General features: G+C 38.9%; 1 protein-coding gene across 1 annotated transcript in view; it reads right to left on the reverse strand.

Moving 5' to 3' along the window:
- The window catches only part of ome (omega), an 81,732-nt gene extending 71,525 nt beyond the window's left edge, over nt 1–10,207 (reverse strand). The window contains exon 1 of the mRNA XM_065231655.1: nt 10,188–10,207. The gene's annotated coding sequence lies outside the window, so the exon portion shown is untranslated. The remainder of the gene's footprint in view (nt 1–10,187) is intronic.
- Nucleotides 10,208–16,992: the final 6,785 nt, after the last annotated feature.

Consider the following 16,992-nt stretch of genomic DNA (forward strand, 5'->3'; position numbering starts at 1 on the left):
TTTCTTTTAATGATAATATTCATTGTCATAAAAATGAGGGCCTAACTATAAGGAACAACTTTGTAGAAGAGACTTTAAGTCTAAAGTTTCAATTTCAGGCACAAAACATATTCTTCCACCTAAATCTACATTCTGGACCACTGTGCAATGCTACCGACGCCAGGGAGGCAGCTTCCACACCTGGGGACCAACGGCTTTACTTCCCTTCCGAAGTAAGGCGTGATCAGAGATGTTATGCCTCAGAAAATCCCGGCGGCGCCGACTGGTATTGAACCCAGACCTTTTGGGTGAGAGGCAATCACGCTTACCACTACACCACCGGTGCCGTAATATGTAAATGTAATATGCTACAAACTATAAAAATTGAGCTTGTAATGAAATTGTACAAGTAACCTTAACAGCTTTTGGTGTGTAACTGCCTCAAACATGTAAATTCAAAAGCTTACCATGTAAGTTTACATGCAAATCATATAAACTTACATGATGATATTGCGCACCATGTAAACTTCCATGTTAAATCATGTAGAATTACACGTGTTTCTTGTTAATTTACATGCACATTTGGAAATAACTACTATTACGCGAGACGTAATCCATATTGGGCGTACGGAACGTAAACAAACATTTCATGTAAAATTAAGCTTTCTCAAACCGAAACATAAGCAACTCGACGAAGAGAACGTTTGATTGTATTGATTTTCTCGTTTCTTTCAACTGATTATTATGTCATCAGTTCAAGAGGGGCATGAAGTATAAGACCCTCCCATATTAACCAATATTCTTTAAATTTCACCAGATTGCATATTTTAGTAGATCAGCAAACATACTTTTGCATATAGAATACGAATTCGCAAATCGGTTTATTTTTGTATTTTTTGATTAGGTTGAAATTTTGCAGAAACGTTCCCTTTGACCGACAATGCCATTTTGCAGCTTCATATCACCATTTTGAATCCAGCCTTATTTTTGAAAAGGGCATATAGAAAAATAGCAAGCTTATCTTCAGAAAAATTTTACTCGAAAAATGTTTACCCGATCGGTTTGGTGTCTTGGGCAATATTGCAGACAATGAATGAGACTATTTGAAAAAAATATGCATTCTAAAAAAAATTACCCATCTTTTTTTATAATTTCAAATAAAATCTTCAAAACAATTTTTTTCAAAAAAAGATTTTATGTATTTTTTTTTTGTTGACATGTTTTAGAAGACCAAAAATGCCATCTATTGCTCTATAGGTCAAGATGGAAAAATGATGGACAAAAAAGTTATTATGTTTTAAAAAACTCAACTTTTTGGGAAAATATCAAAAACTTGGTCCAATTACTGTTACTGTTATAATGAAAGTACACCAAATTTCAATAAAAAGGCACCCAGGTACAATTTTGCTAAGTTTTTTTTTTTTTTTTTTCTTTATTTTTGTGGTTTTTAGCCGTAGGCTAGTTCATCACATAATTTTGCTAAGTCGCACCGTTTTCGAGATGTAGCGGTTTGAAAGTAGATATGTTTAAAATGTAAATTTGCATTTTTATTGTAAAATTTTCTGATCTTTCCGTAAAAAATATTGTCGGAACTGGAGAACCGCGAAATTCATTTAAAATGGCCAACAACTACCAACATTTAAAAAAATATCTACTTTCAAACCGCTACATCTCTAAACGGTGCGACTAGCAAAACTTTACCCATGTGCTTTTTTATTGTAAATTTGGTGTGCTTTCATTATATAAAGTTGAAAAAGTAATTGGACCAAGTTTTGGATATTTTTCCAAAAACTTGAGTTTTTTAAAACAACTTTTAACTTTTTTGTCCATCTTTTCTCCATCTTGGCCTATAGTGCAATATATGGCACTTTTTTGTCTTTTAAAACATATCAACAAATAAAAAAAAATACATAAAATCTTTTTTTTAGAAAAATTAGCTTATTTTGGAAGCATATTTTGGAAGCTTACTTTCGAAGTTTATTATGGCAGCTTATTTTAGAAGATTGTTTTTGGAAGCAAATTTTTAAAAGCACATTTTGGAAGCTTATTTTGGCAGCTTATTTGGAAACTTCATCTGGAAACTCATTTTGGATGCATATTTTGGTAGCTTATTTTTTAAACTTCTTTTGTAAACTTCTTTTGGAAACCTATTTTGGAAGTTTATTTATTCTTTTGGAAATATATTCTGTAAGCTTATTTTAAATGTTAATTTTGAAAGCTTATTTTGAAAGCGTATTATGGAAGCTTATTTCGGAATTTTATTTTGGAAGCATATTTTAGAAGCCTATTTTGGAAACTTATTTTGGAAGCTTATTTTGCAAGCCTATATTGAAAACATCATTTGAGAGCTTATTTGCTAAGCTTATTTTGAAAGCTTATTTTCGAAGCTTATTTTAAAAGCTTATTTTCGAAGCTTATTTTGAAAGCTTTTTTTAATAAGCTTATTCTGGAAACATAATTTGGAAGTTTATTTAGGGAACCTTGTTTTGGGTGCTGATTTTGGAAGCATATTTTGAAATCTTATTTTGAAAAGTTCTTTTGGAAACATATTTGGGAAACACATTTCGGAAGCTTATTTTGAAAGTTTATTTTTGAAGCTTATTATTTTGGAAGCATATTTTGGAAGCTAACTTTGGAAGTTTATTATGGAAGCTTATTTTGGAAGCAAATTTTTTAAAGCATATTTGCAAACTTATTTTGGCAGCTTATTTTGGCACCTTATTTAGAAACTACATCTGGAAACTCATTTTGGATGCATATTTTTGAAGCTTTTTTTTTTTTAACTAGTTCGTTTATTTACTAGGCTCAGTCGTGTGTGAAACTTTGCGGAGCCAAAATCAGTAATGTATTGGGTACCAATTACTCGTGGCGGGCTCGAGGTTAATAGGTAACAATTTCAATTGGAAGGATCTAGGTACGAAACTGGTTTCTGAAGCCTCCTTCAGATACTACTCTGGGACGGTTGACCAAATCCTGGCTGGGCAGGGGCAAGTAGCACAGGAACAGGAGGATAATAAGGCTGGGACACAATGGCGGGAAATTGTTTGGAAAGGAGGGGATAGTCACATCAAACTCTAACATCAGACAAACAAAGGAATTCGTAGATCGCTTGCATGTAGGGAAGATCACGTGTTCCCAATACATCTCTTACTTCACGGAAGGGTTGTCTACCTCGGGCCACTAGGGTATCCAATAGTTGTGCTCTGGAGGCGTCATTACCCGGGCATTACCAAACTGCGTGATCGATGTCATCATAACCGGTTCTGCACCTACATATATTGCTGTCAACGAGGTTTATTCTATAGAGATGTGCGTCTAGCGAGTAGTGGTTGGACATAAGTCTTGACATCACTCGAATGAATCTCCGACTTACATCCAGACCTTTGAACCACGCTCTCGAAGAAACATTTGGAATAATGGAATGTAACCACCGCCCAAGAGAATTATTTGTCCAATCGTTTTGCCAACTTAAAAGAGAACTCTGACGTACTAATGGGAAAAATTCATCATGTGAAATTCTTCTATCATAAATCTCGCCTTGTTGTGCGCCCACCTTTCCGAGAGAGTCTGCCTTCTCATTGCCTGGGATTGAGCAATGTGAGGTTACCCATACAAAGGTAATCATATATGATCTTTCGACCAGCAAACTCATCTGCTCCCTTACCTTTGAAAGGAAATAAGATGAGTGCCTACCTTGTTTCATTGACCGAATAGCCTCAATCGAACTGAGACTATCCGAGAAGATGAAGTAATGGTCTATGGGCATATCGGAAATCATCCCCAATGCGAAGTTGATTGCTGCTAGCTCAGCAACATAAACGGAACAAGGTTCCTGAAGTTTCCGAAAGGCGGTTGAGTATTCATTGAAGACGCCGAAGCCAGTGGATCCATCAATGCGTGATCCATCAGTGAAAAATCTTCTATTGCAATTGACTTGTTGGTACTTTTCAGCAAAAATGCGGGGAATTGAGATAGGTCGAAGTTGATCTGGAACTCCTTGAATAGCCTGTTTCATGGAGAGATCATAGTCAATGGGGGAACTGTAGTTAGTAAAGCATACACGAGAGGGGTTATAGCAAGGAAGGCTAATATCCGATGACATATAATTAAGATAGATTCGCACGAATCTAGACTGGATGCTCAATTCGAGCATTTCTTCGAAGTTTTCAATCACAAGGTTGTTACTGACACTACATTTAATCAATATTCTTAATGAGAGCTCCCAGAAACGGTTCTGCAGGGGTTTTACGCCCGCTAGAACCTCTAGGCTCATATTGTGTGTTGAATGCATACAGCCAAGGGCAATACGTAAACAACGATATTGAATGCGTTCCATTTTAATTAGGTGGGTTTTTCTTGCCGAGAGGAAGCAAAAAGAACCATACTCAAGAACTGAAAGAATAGTTGTTTTATATAGTTTAATGAGGTCTTCCGGGTGAGCACCCCACCATGTCCCGGAAATTGATCGTAGAAAGTTGATCCTTTGTTGACACTTTTGTTTCAAATACGTAATGTGGGTACCCCAAGTGCAATTTGAATCAAACCAGACTCCAAGGTATTTGAAGGTTAAAGATTGGGTAATGTCTCTGCCCAAAAGATTTAGACGCAGTTGGGCTGGAAACCGCTTCCTTGTAAACACTACCAATTCAGTTTTTTGCGGTGAAAACTCGATACCTAAATTTCTTGCCCAGAGAGACAGATTATTTAGGGAATTTTGCAATGGTCTTTGCAAGATTTCTGCACGTGGACCTCTCATGGAAACCACGGCATCATCTGCAAGCTGTCTAAGCGTGCATTGATTATCTAAGCAGTTATCAATATCTTTGACATAGAAATTATAAAGTAAGGGACTTAAACATGAACCTTGGGGTAAGCCCATGTAGCTAATTCTAGAAGTTGTCAGTTGACCTAGATTGAAGGTCATTTGTTTTTCTGACAGCAAATTATACAAAAAATTATTCAAAATACCAGGTAATCCCCTAATGTGCAAATTGTCTGACAGTATGTCTATGGAAACCGAATCAAATGCGCCCTTAATATCCAAAAAGACTGAAACCAATTGCTCCTTGTGCGCAAAGGCCAGTTGAATATCAGATGAAAGCATCGCTAGACAATCGTTTGTTCCTTTACTCTTCCGGAAACCAAATTGCGTATTTGAAAGTAGATTGTTTGATTCAACCCAATGGTCAAGTCTTAATAGGATCATTTTTTCATTTTTAACATAGAGATCGGACGGTAAGAATTGTGATCAGACGCTGGTTTCCCAGGCTTTTGAATGGCTATTACTTTAACCTGTCTCCATGCTGGTGGAACTATATTGAATTCCATAAATGAATTATATAGGTTAAGTAATCGTCTTTTAGCGATATCGGGGAGGTTTTTTAGAAGGTCGAATTTGATCATATCGCTTCCCGGAGCGGAGTTATTCGATGAAAGAAGTGCCATTGAAAATTCAAGTATTGTGAATGGTTCATCCAGAGAACCGTTACTTCGGGCTGTATCCCGTAAAGTTGGTTGTGCTGGAACAGAATCTGGACAAACCTTTTTAGCGAAGTCGAATATCCATTGGGAGGAGTATTCTTCACTCTCATTGGAAGATGAGCGGTTTCGCATATAGCGAGCCTTTTTCCAAAGCGTTGTCATCGAGGTTTCTCTAGAAAGTCCCTCGATAAAAGTACGCCAGTAATTTCGTTTCTTTGCTTTTAGTAAGTTTTTAAACTTTTTTTCCAGCTTTAGATACTTTTCAAAAAGCTCAGATCTTTCATGTCTACGATAATCTTTAAAGGCATCGGATTTCTCAAGATACAACTTTGTGCATTCGTCATCCCATCCAGGGGTGGCGGGTCTTCTTTTGAGGGATGCATTTGGAACACGTCGTTTCTGAGCTTCTAATGCGCTTTTGTAGATTAGTTCGATAAAGAAACGATACTCTTCCAGTGGTGGTAGAGGATCGGTAGAATCAATACCAAGAGTTACCGCCGATACAAATTTTTGCCAATCAATGTTCCTCGTGAGGTCAAAAGGAACTTGAATTGACTGATCTGTTTTTAGACGACCACTTTTGATTGAAATAATAATTGGCAAGTGATCACTACCATGGGGATCATTGATAACCTTCCACAGACAATCTAATGATAGTGAGTTAGAGCACAAAGAAATGTCAAGACGGCTCTCTCGAGCAGGAGGGTTTGCTATACGTGTTGCTTCACCAGTGTTCAAGATAGTCAAGTTGAAATCGTCGCACAAATCATAGAAAATACCCGCTCTATTGTCATCGTATGATTCGCCCCAACCAGTACCGTGTGAGTTCATATCACCCAGTATTAGAACTGGAGATGGAAGGATATTAACTGAACTCCAAAGCTGACGGCGGTTTATGGAAGTCCTTGGAGGGACATATACAGAAGCTATGCAAAGATCTTTGTTCTTCACATTTATTTGGCAAGCGACAATTTCAATGCCTGAAATTATTGGGATTGAGATTTTAAAGAAGGAGTAGCACTTTTTGATCCCCAAAAGTACGCCACCATATGAATCATCTCGGTCCAAGCGGATAATGTTAAAATCGTGGAAGTTTAGTTCATCTTCAGAAGAAAGCCAAGTTTCACAGAGTGCAAATATATCACAATCAGAATTGTGAATCAAATACTTGAACGAGTCTAATTTAGGTATTAGACTACGACAGTTCCATTGTAATAAAGTGATCATATCTTGATCCTCACTCGACGAATTATCCATTGAAAGATATGAAGTCACCAATGAGGGGCCATGATGCAGTCAATTGCTTGAAGTAGTTTCCGACTATAGGAACAAGCAGGTCAATAAGCCCTCGAAGTTTTTGGAAGCTTATGTTTTAATTTTCTTTTTCCTTTTCGCGTTTTTCTCAGTTGCAATTTTTAGATCATGGGACAGATATACGTAGAACGGCAGTGAACATGTTTGAGTTTATAATAAATCATCAGCTACAAATAATTCTCTGACGAACAAGTAAACATCGATATCGATGATAGGAAAACAAATTATTCGAAGAAAAACGAACATAGGTATCAACAATTTTGCTAACATTGCTCTGATGGTAATAATTGGAAGTGAAACACACAAATACAACACACGGTAATTAATCGTTGGTGCAATGTGTTGGCAAGCACGAACAATCAAGCTGCACATTTTTTTCCTGTTATGGGTATGTTCAAGATTCCGTAAACATTGGCTTGGATTTGATCAACACAACCAGCAAGGCGTCTTAATTGAAATGCACAGAAGAATAGAATCACTATATTCAATTAACGATCTTTCAATCTATTAAAAAGCATCACAAACCCACAAATCAATGGCCATCCCTAATAAGAGCTCACGCTTCAGTAGTTCCCAATCCATAGTAGGTATACACCGCATAGAACGCGGTTTAGTTTCGCACATAATCGCGCGCAAGCGTGCACACAAAACATTTCAACCAACTCAGTCGCACCGGATCAATTTCACCGAGTCGTTGTTCGTCGTACGCCGTATGCGGTTAAGACGTTTAGTAGTTTAGTGGCATCTAGCTATAGGACCAATTTCGTTCTTCACTCTCACACTCAGCTGGGAGCAACCACCCAACCGCATGGTTGCTGTAGGTTAGTAGTGTGCCGGAGAAACCGACAAGGTATCTACAGCGGAATGTTTACATTTCGTTCCGTGGGGCTGATCATAGAGTACGTAGACCGTTTTTGAGAAGTATTAGACCCCCCCCCCCGCACGTAGACAATCGTCTATAACATTTTTTGAAATTTGTATGTACCGTAGACACTCGTCAAACCCCCCCTACCCCCCTAAAGTACCTACGTGGTTTATGAACTGCCCCTACGTCCGAAACAACTGTGTACATTCATAGCTGGCTTCGCTCGGCAGACTCTCCCCATCAATAACAAGAACAACAACAACAATGGGAAACACATCGATGTACTTGTATGTAGTATCGAGCGATAAGAAAAGAACATCACGCTGGTTGTGTGAAGAGAAGGAGCGCTACGCGTCCAGCAGAATTTGCATCGACATCAAAGGAGATCAAAATATGCACAGCACTTGTTTATCACGGGCACGTTGTTTTGTTGAGTAGGATGCATTGTATACTGAGCGGCGGAAAAAACTAATTAGTCAGGACTTGCGTCTCGAAGTGGATCTTCTTCTTGGTCGTAGTGCTTTGAGAACAGACTGGTTCCCAATGGCGAAGATGTATGATTTATATCAGAATATCAGAATAGTATATTCAAGAATTTTTAATATTATCTCTGATTTAATCATCAGAAACATACACTACAAGAACGTTTTCGATAAATTTTAATTTTAAGTTCTTAACATTTAGCATATTATTAACTCCGATATGGTTACGTGTCTGGCGTCCCCAACTATCGATTTGAGCAGATAAAAAGCTGATTTTTGGCTGAATAACCTGTTATTCAGCTTTTAATATTTGTTAACTCAATAATTAAATAACTGTTCCATCTAAAACATAGTTGTTTTCCAATGCTGATAGTATGTAAGTTTACTATACAATTTAAAAAATAAATTATATAAATTATTATTATAAAGCTGTCGATTTACAAACATAATTTACATGCATAAATTATAGGATACCGAGATGGTTTTATCACAGATGGGCAGAAGCTCACGGTCTCCCAGCGTTGGTGAGTTCTATATAGTGTTCGGAAAATCATTCTCAAATCTCATTCATTGAGCCTCCCTGCGAGAATAAACTCGCGTGCGAATGCGGCAAACAAAATTCACACTTGAGATTCTAATGCATATTCACGCACTCACACTCACAACGCCGAAAAATCATTCCAGCTTTAAACTCATAAAAACCACTCAAACGTCAATTGATATCATGCCTATGCATGATGTGTTAGTTTTCAAACCTCTGCTGCACAAACAATAGTAATAACAATGAATAACGCCAAAATATAAAGCAATGCATTTTTTAACCTGAAAACTCATCGATGATTTTTGCGACGTTGAATTTTGCAAGGCAAAACTCATAGGCGCATAAACTCATGCATGAGATTTGAGTTTTTGAGTTTTTCCGAACACTGGTTCTATGTTCACGAAAAGTTCACTAATTTGCCATACAGGAATTCAAAACAAAAAATTTAATGGGCGAATTTGGACAGTTTATGACCTGTTTCATACGACCGGAAGGTGTATGCTGGTCACAAATGCCGTTCCAAACTGATTTCCTACGCAATTAATCAACCTTTGAAGTGAATTTCGCAGCATTTCTAATAGCAAAACTTGCCGTAACAAAATGGGCATAGTTCATTTTAGTAAACAAACTAACACTTCTTCATGGTGTGTCACCTTTGATGCAGCTCCTAGATAGGATTCAATTGCCATCACAGTCTGCAGCAGTGAACCAGTCTATTCCTGATATTTCCTATGCCCCATGGAGCAAAGGCAAAGATGAATAACCGGCCACATAAAAAAAAAAATCTCCGATGAGAAATTAGTGATAAAACGCACTTGCCATCGTTCACTGTCGTCACTGCCTTTGTCGTTGAGCTTGAGTAATTAATGCAGAAGGACTTTGGCTGTTCCTCTGCTTTCCTTTCTGTTTCCGCCTTTCTTACATGACAGATGACAAATAATCTCGTATCATTAACCAAACAAATAGTCTAGTCTAGTGCTAGTCACTACCTTTCAAAAGCACTTATATCAAACATCGAAACCATTCCAAGGATGACACTGTATTTCATTCATTCATTGCACAAAATGTATACTGAAATTAACGGAATGAAGTAAAAACACTCCCGCAAGCGGCCCGATCATTTCACTAACAAACTCGAACCGTGGATCCCCTCGCACAGAAGATTGGGTAGGTAGTGGATGAAAGAGATGATCATCTGGCATTTGCCATTAGTCGCGAAACGCGAAACTTTGCGAGATGCTGTTACCACTACATCGACAGACTCAGTCGAGATTGTGGGTACTTTATTATGCTTAGTGTTTTTTTCACGTTTTCGGCACCTTAATTTCACCTCACTTCACACAGCTGCAGACGGGCCTTGATCTTTCCCTCGGTGCGCCCGAGCTTAGCGCGATCACGTAACTCAATTTCCCAGCATCAGCATCTGAATTGCGTCACGATCGAGAAAACTGTAACGCCAAGTCAGTCTTTAGGCTTCAACTATTGCGAATAAATTTTCACCTATTTCTGGTTAAACGGAACCTACTTTGAAGGACAATTTCTTCGAGCGACGTGTCTGGAGCCGATCTGACGAGAAACTGTTATAGGTTCGAGAGGAAGCTTGAAGCGAGCACGCTTGATTCACACCGGCTAGAGCGCGGTCGGTGAGACGTTCACGTTGTTCTGTCGGTCGGTGCTGTTGTTGCAGTTGTTGTTGTTTCGTTTGCAGTAAGTTCACAATTTTCCGAACGGAAACAGGTTTAAGAAGGGTGGGCTGGCTGGTGTAAGCACGCAAGATGTTTTTGTTGGGATGGGTCAGCAGTAACAAGTGGTGTTTTTGCCTATTTGAGAGGAATCCGAAACTCAAGAGCAGTGGCCTCCAACGCACAGCCCTCGTAGATGGATTTGTGCGACCCGAGAAAGAAGCATTCTATATTTTTAGCAATTACTAGGGGGCGAAGCGTACCGGTTATCGCACTAGTGGTCCTCTAATTGCCCCAGGTTCTTTGGGGTGAGAGGCAGTCACGCTTAGCACTACACCACCGGCGCCGCTAAGAAGAATCGTTAATGCTAGTCTAAATGCTGTTCGGCATGCTGAAAAATTTGGAAAATAACTTAATTTTAATATGGCCATATGGCCAATTAGGGGAGCACTAGTGGCATAACTGGCACACTTCTCCTAAGTATATTGCATAAAGATAAGTTGTGTAACAATAACGTTGGCTAGAAATATGTCGTCAAACTTCATCCGATCTCAGGACCTGAATTACAGAGAATGTTTAGTCTCTACCGTATGGCACCGAATGTCGGACGGTTCATTTATCCGGACATTTAATGTTTTATTCAATATTACATTCACTTTGCAACACAATAAATCTAAATAGAGTTGGAATTAGGGCGTACCAGCTTTAGTAAACAGTGACTTCTCTTCATAATTTCTAGAAAGTCAAAGCTAGCTCTATCTAGAAATATGTGTGGTGAACGAGGACGAAGCTGATACTGAGCAAAAAATGTGAAAGAGAATTTTCGACATGAGACAATTATTTCAAGAGTTTTTGAATCAGAAGGGTGAGACAGTTCATCAATTTAAAGATGCTGTCGAACTTTGGATTTCTGGATGACTTCTCTACGCATTTGAATGAACTAAGCCTGATACTCAAACGAAGGGGGGGGCAACACATCTAAATCTCAATTCTAGATGCTCAACAAATCTGACACTAGCGAATCTATCTTCGAAAAATCTTCTTTCATTTCTCGCATCTACTTGCATCGTGCATCATCTTTTTGCAGGAATCTTCAGAATCGTCATCAATCTTCTACTCAGCGTGCGCGCAGTTAACCAAAGCAAAACACATTTTTTCCTGCAACGTAGATAGAGTCGCCCCTCTCGTAGTAAAATGTAGAAACAATGGATCACTGTATGCTATCAGTTTTGATCCCCTCACTACTGACAACATGGTGCCATGGGCAAAAAGCACAGAGAACAGACGTTGAGGCTCGAACAAAATTTCTGTAAAAACTGGTATAAAGGTTCATATTTGAATTAAGCACCACCAACGCCGACATCCCCACTTAAAAACCCTCTTTGAAAAATTGATGGCACTGGCGTTGCACAACTTAATAAGTGCCGGTAGCATCGAGTGGCTATTTTCAGCAGAAAAAATACCGGCGCCGGTGATGTAGTGGTAGCGTGATTACCTCTCATCCCAGCAGGCCTGGGTTCAATCCCAGTCGGCACCGCCAGGATGTTCTGAGGCATAACATCTCTGATCAATCCTTCCTTCCGTTGGTTCATGAGTTGATGTGTCGATAGGTAGGGACCAGGTGTGGGAATGTTTCCACTCATCTTTACACAAGTTTCTGACTTGAAGTTAGACGTCTGTTGATGACAGCAGTTAGAGGCAAATGAATGTAAATGAATGCACGAAATGATTGTAAATGATTTGCCATACCTGGGTCCGAAGAAGTCGCCTCCACTCTACTCGATCCATGGCCACACTTCGCCAGCTTCGTAGTCTACGAAGGGTCCGCAGGTCGCCTTCTCCTTCTAGTTCCTGTTAGGTAGCTTTTGAAAACCGAGGCCATCGTTTGGCATTCTTACGGCGTACCCAACCCACCATAGTTGCCCAATTTTTGCAGTGTGGATGATGGATGGTTCTCCCAGCAGCTGGTGCATTTCGTAGTTCATTCACCGTTCCGTCATCCATCTGCACTCCACCGTAGATGGTCCGCAACACCTTCCGTTCAAAAACACCGCCGGTCTCGTGGCTGTAGAGGACCACCGGTCTAATCAGCGTCTTGTAGATAGTCAACTTTGTGCGGCGACGAATGGTGTTCGACCGGAGCGTCCTCCGGAGTCCAAAGTAGGCACGATTCCCTGCCACAACGCGTCTTTGAATTTCTCTGCTGGTTTCATTTTCGGCGGTCACTGGTGAGCCCAACATGTCTACCTTCAGCATTCAGTCTGATGTATGTTTCCGCCATCGTCTCTAAGTTCCGTGCTATGATGTCGATGTCATCGGAGAAGCCAAAAAACTGGATGGACTTCCTTAAGATCGTCCTACTCGTGTTTATCCCAGCTCTTCTTATCAGCAGTCACGAAAGCCCATCACCTTGCCGTAACCCCCTTCGAGATTCAAGGGGATTCAAGAGTGTCTCCGATACTCGAACAACGCACATCACTCGATCCATCGTCGCCTTGACCAATCGCGTCAGTTAATCCGGAAATCCGTACTCGTGCATAACCTGCTGATCTCGATCGATTGTGTCGTAATAGGAGATGTTCTAAAATGTAGAAACTTAAAATTTAAAAAAATCCTGGAAGAATAACTGTTCATGATTTCACAACTACTGCCAGCATGGTGCCACCTTCAACATTTGTATGAAGATTTCTACATTTAATATTTACTTTCGGTTTTACACAGTTCGAAAAAAAAACATCTAAATTTACGCTAAATATAGCGCACATAAATTTAACGTGCAATAAGCATAATTTTATGTTTTCAGAAAATTGCATGCTACTTACTTTTTTGAGTCATGTAAAATTACAAACCATCATCGCGGTATTTTCAACGATCGTGTAATTTTACACCTATTAGTTTAAATTGTGAATATTGGTTGCATTTTTTTTTTCTTATTTGGGTACTCATTAGACTGATGCAAAATTTGAAATTTTCGCTCCACAGTGCTCAAACGGCTTCAAATCAGGTCCTGATTAGCATCCCAAAATTTAAACTCATTTGGCAAGAAACTGACTTGGCACAAATCATTCGAAGTTTATATGGAAATTACTATGGGAAAACCAAACTTTTTGTTCATTGTCTTCTACCCATTTTCCATATTGCTTTTTCGAAAAGTTCCTTAACTATTCTTACGGGAATTTTTCTAAGCTACAACTTTGCGGAATACCGTTTTTCAGCCAAATGTCAAATTAAATAGTTATTAATTGTTTAAGAGATTGATAATCTTATGGCATGATCAAGCAACTGTTCTGTTAGCAACACTGTATTCTGCAGTGTGACATAGTAGCCATGATATTTTTGCTCTATTCTTCTCACCAGATACACCAATGTTGCCGACTGAACAGTTGAATGAGCATAATCATAAGACATCACTTGAATCATTAATAACTTTTGTTTCGTGCATTTGATTGAAACGTGTTTTTCAATAAAGTTGTAGCTGAAAAAATTTGCTACAATCACTGCTATCATTTTTGAAAGCACAGTGATGTGGTGAATTGTTAGATAGATATAAACAAAAACATAAGTTTTCTCATGGTAATTCCCATATAAACTTGAAATGGTTTGTGCCAAGTCAGATTCTTACTAAAGTAGTTCAAATTTTTGGAGGCTAAGCAGGACCCAATTTAGAATCGTTTGAGCACTGTGGAGCGAAAATTTCAAATTTTGCATCAGTCTAGTACTCATGATGGTCTGCTTATTTAGGATTAAATTTTATTACCAGACCTCGCTGACTTTGGAATTAATCCAAGTCAATATTACTCAAAATTAGTAGATCTTATATTTAGAACTATTAATAAAGTTTAATCATATAAAAAGCACAAACGAAGTGACGGCCTGAAAACATTGGTGACTAACCTGCTATTGCAATTTTTCAGTGTACCACATGGCCGAGGGGGACGACTCTATCTACGATGCAGAAAATATTGTGTTTTGCTGTGGCTAGCTGCGCGTACGCTGAGTAGATAGCTAGAAGATTTATCACGATTTTGAAGATTTCCTGCAAAAAAATGATGCGCGATGCAAGTAGATGCGAGAAATGAAAGAAGATTTTTCGAAGATTTATTCGCTAGTGTGAGATTTTTTGAGCATCTATAATCGAGATTTAGATGTGTCGCCCCCCTCGCACATGGCAACACCACTACTACTGGATTGTACCACATGGTAACACTACTACTCGACTGAACTAGCATTTTCACCAAATGTACTAGAATGTTTTGGTTCTATCTCTTTCACTCTTCTCAAAACTGAAATGCATAAAAAAAATGACAAAATGATACACTCTTTGCACACTGTCAAAGAATCATTGTACACAAAATCAACTTTGTGCAAAACCAAAACAAAAATACTATCCCATCTGGTGGCACAAGCTTCTAAGAAAATTCGATTACAGCGAACCACATTATTTTAATTGATTTCTTCGCCAGTTAGTCGTCTGTCACTTCGTTTGTGATAAAAAGCATTCCACAAGCGTCAAGTCAAGTCAAGCGTCATTTCTCGTCACTGCTACAGGGGCCTATATCCAAGCGTCTTCTATCGGTCCGGGCGGTCTGAACTATCACGTATTGCCAACCAAACATTACTATAACCAGCCATTTTCCAGACTTTAGAATTGAAATAACGTAGATTGATTGATAATGAAACTAGAAATCAGCCAAAACGCACAAGCAAAATGGCATACTAATTTTTCTGCTTTCTTACAGGTACTCTGAACACGTCCAGAAAGCTTACGCGAAAGTCGTGTAAATTTATAGGAGATGCCGCAGAGAATTACTTGCGCAGCTATCAGTAGTAGCATTTCACGTGATGTCGTCTAATTTCAGGCCAGTGACAAGGCCCATACCAACAGCAGCGTTTGACAGTAGACAGCATGTCCCGGGCTCAAATCGTTTATTTTGCTGTGCTGGGCCCACTGTCACGATATAACATGTTGCCTACGCGCCTGCCACTGGGCTGTCTAATTTGCAATGATTAGTGAGATACACTTCATGTGCGTGATATATTGCATAAAATTACACTAGAACCGACGACAACAAATCAAGAAGACTGGCAACTTTGCCAGAATCCAAGCGACAGATACAGTGGCGCTGCACTTGAGTGAAGGTGGAAGCAACGGATAGAAAAATGAGCAAATACACAAACCCTTCTTCTGAGGATGTAATCTTTGCTATCAAACTCGTTCGAAGCATTTACCTTTGAGCGGCAGATGACGCGATTGTACCTGTCTCACATCGTTTGTATGAGAAAATGGAAGAGTTGCCAGTCTTCTTGATTTGTTGTCTTCGCTAGAACTTAAATTACACGAGCCTTTTTTCTGCTAGTTTTCAAATTGCGCTTACGTTAAAATTCATTATTTTTTGCTGTGTACTGGTAAGCAATAAGTTTTTATATGAATTCAGTGCTAACATTTGAAAACGGCGCAAAAGCCATTTGTAAACAAATGGTTTGTGGGCCCTTTACTCGCTACCCGAAGAACGCCCACGCAAACCAACAGCATCGTCAGGAAGGGGAAAATTTCCCCTACCCGATGTTGCTGTTGTGTCGCGTGGGTGTACTTCAAGTAGTGAGTAAAGGGCCCACAAACCATTTGTTTACAAATGGCTTTTGTGCCGTTTTCAAATGTTAGCACTGAATTAGCAAATAATATTTATAGAATATGATTCTAAAAGTCGTATCAAATCAAGATGGTTTTAGTAAGCAACTTCGTTTTCCTGATATTTTGAAAAAAAAATCGACAAAATTTGATTTTTACATTTATGTACAAGTTTTTCAAAATGTACATACAATTTCTTATAACTTACCTTTTGACACTAGATTGAAAGTACTGTATTTAATGTTTATGTTTGTTTTGATTCGCCTTAATAATTTGACAGAGTGAATGAGGGGTTCGTGAATCTTTATTTCTCGAGGAGTGCTTCAATTAGCTTGGGACCGAAGGTCTGGTACTTCTTGAGCCAAAAGATTGCATATTTCTTCGGGACCCCCTGGTTTTAGTGTTATTCAATGCTTTAACCGTGTTGTGGAGAACGCTTCAAGTCATCATCGCCTTGAACAATCGCGTCAGTTTATCCGGAAATACGTATTCTGTCATAATCTGCCATTGCTGATCATTCATCAATTTTATGCAAAGTAATGTGTCTCCATGGTATTGAAATTTAGTAGTGAAGGATAACTATTAAGAGCGACGCTCAATTGTGTTGGGAAAAAAAAATCAAAAAATCAAATCTCACCAAGGAACAAGATCACGCTTGATTTTCGTAGACAAAAATCAACAAGCAAACAACTACGGCTGATATCGCAAGCTGTGTGATCGTAGCTCGAAATATCAAGCGAACAAAACTCACCAGCTGCAAATCTGCACCAAACTGTGATGAGATTGAGATTCATGATTTTTTACAACCGAACGCAACCGAAACTTCAATAACACCTGGCAGCAGTCGCTTCGTGTTTGCAATCAGTGAAGAGATAAAAGAGATAGTATTATCACAGACAAACAGACGTAACACTTCATTGTGTATCTTCGTTCACGCATTTAACGGTTGATTTAAATATTATCAGTTCCGCGAACTACTCGCCGCAGCGCTGTCATCGGATCACTTTGACGTTCCTATA

The sequence above is a fragment of the Ochlerotatus camptorhynchus genome, unplaced genomic scaffold (assembly GCF_037179485.1).
Source record: "Ochlerotatus camptorhynchus isolate MF236.1 unplaced genomic scaffold, CSIRO-AGI_Acam_v1.1 ptg000358l, whole genome shotgun sequence".
NCBI classification, from domain to species: Eukaryota; Metazoa; Arthropoda; class Insecta; order Diptera; family Culicidae; genus Ochlerotatus; species Ochlerotatus camptorhynchus.